This window comes from Austrofundulus limnaeus, unplaced genomic scaffold, assembly GCF_001266775.1.
Source record: "Austrofundulus limnaeus strain Quisiro unplaced genomic scaffold, Austrofundulus_limnaeus-1.0 Scaffold76, whole genome shotgun sequence".
Classification (NCBI taxonomy): domain Eukaryota; kingdom Metazoa; phylum Chordata; class Actinopteri; order Cyprinodontiformes; family Rivulidae; genus Austrofundulus; species Austrofundulus limnaeus.
In genome coordinates, this window is record NW_013952478.1 from 591,543 (window position 1) to 593,665 (window position 2,123).

Genomic DNA, 2,123 nt, shown 5'->3' on the forward strand with positions numbered 1-2,123 from the left:
TATATATATATACTGAAGTTCTACAAATCTATTCTTTAAAAGACGATAGTGTTTATTGCAAAAAAAAAACATTCTTTATTTAACATACTTAAAAACAATGAAAAATAAAATGTATTATACTCAGAATAATATTTATGTATTGCAGGAATGTATATTGATTTGAAATTTTATAATTAGATGCTCCATTTATTGAATAAGGAGGAAGGGGTAAGAAAACTGTTTCTGAGAACAAAGAACTGATCTGAACCACCCAGCAGGCATTATAATGTTAGGCAGGAAGGTTTTCAATAAACTTGTACAATATGTGTAGGTGTAATAGAATCTTATGAAGTGGGAATTTAAAATGAATATCTTTAAGTCTAAAATTGGGCCCAGGTTAAGTCTATTTTTTTTTTTTTACCAATTTATTAGCTCAGTAAGTGAGCTAATTAATTTCATATTGTGCACCTAAACATTTATTATTCACATACAGTTCTGAGTGTTTTTATCTATTCACAACACAATTTTGTGCATCTCTTTGTAGATTACTAAGAATCCATATTAGTTATTTGATGCATTTTGAAAAATAAAAATAGCATCTAATAGTCTTTAGCTACCAAATTTAAATAGTCATCAAATATTTTTGTCAGTATTTTGGGTCTATTCAATTGTCTATACCAAACTTTTTTAGTTCCTTTTTGACACCAATTTTTTTTCTTGTGGCCCGAGGACTAAATGGACCAGGGTTGAAGAATAGAAATGACCACACCTGCCGTTTGGAAACAGTGTTTATACTTCAACAAGACATGAGACAATGAGTCAGTGATTACCGGTATGTCTTTGTGTCATGAAGTGTTTTTAGTTGGGCTAAAGACGCAGGGTCACATAATCATAATTCTTACCACAGCACTCCCAATTTAACACACACCACTTCTTGCTAATATAAACAACAGTGATAGCAGGGCAGGTAGTTGCTTTTTCCACTCGAAGTATGAAGAGAGGCTTGTGTTGTTGGCTGAGAAGTCGGACTTCAATCTAGCTTTTTTTATTGTTAATCGCGGAGATGGAAAGAGCAAGCTGCTACAAGACAGGGTTTAAGCGGGAGATAACCGACGAAAGCTACGCAATTTTCATCATGCAAGACTGTTTGCGAGACGTGAGAGTGGAAATATAAATCAGCTTTAAAGTGCCTGTGACATCAAATTTTTGCAATAAATATGAACACATTTTTGGAAAGATAACATTAATAACATATTGCAAAACTAATTTCACAAACAAATTGCTGAGATAAAAAGTTGTTGAGATATTTGCATATGAAGAAACAGGAAGTGATGTCAAAGAGGAATGTCTGCCTGTAAACAGAGCGTTGCCACAACACCTAACACAGATTGTAGAGAAGAATATGATGTTTCTTTAGACTATTTTGAGTCACTAACAGAGACAAAGTTTAAATTAAAGTTTCCAGTCAAAGTTTAAATATTGTTTCAATAGAGTTCTCGTTCTTAAAAAGTTCCTGTTTGTTGTCACTTCCTGTTTCACTTCAACTTAGCCAAGTTTCAAAAGTAAATATGCAATTTATGTGACAAAATGAGTAAAATCACATGTATTATGCAAAGTTTCTTTATAAAGTTGTTTTCTTTGACTTTCTGTATTTGAAGGATATACGCATCACAGGCACTTAGACCTAGAACACAAAACAAAAACATATAAACCATAATGATAAAACAAACTATTAAAATTACCAGATACTAAAAAAATGGTGGTGGGCACAGTTCCCCTAAAGCACTAAAGCACTAGTAGGGGAACTAATTTCCTGATTAGTGCTTTAGGGCTTTTGCTAATTTCTTAATTCATTAGTGGATTAGCACTTGCTAAAATTTATAAGCACTATTTGAGTTCTTTAAATATTATTGATCAACATTACTGTCAACAGCTGCCGGTGAAATCTGTCAGATGTGTTGTTCATATGCGTGTCACTTATCCACTAGATCAGTGATTTTCAAATTTTTTTGCTTCCAACCCGCAAAATACCAGTTGCACACACTTGTGACCCCAGACATTACCTGTTTACATATGCAAACTTTGCTAATAACTCTGTTAAACATGGGAATAATAACTATAAACAAACCTAGTAACTATTATAC

General features: G+C 32.5%; 1 protein-coding gene across 3 annotated transcripts in view; it reads right to left on the bottom strand.

Moving 5' to 3' along the window:
• espnla (espin like a) overlaps nt 1–2,123 on the bottom strand; it is a 44,529-nt gene that overhangs the window by 13,348 nt on the left and 29,058 nt on the right. The gene's annotated exons all lie outside the window — the stretch shown is intronic.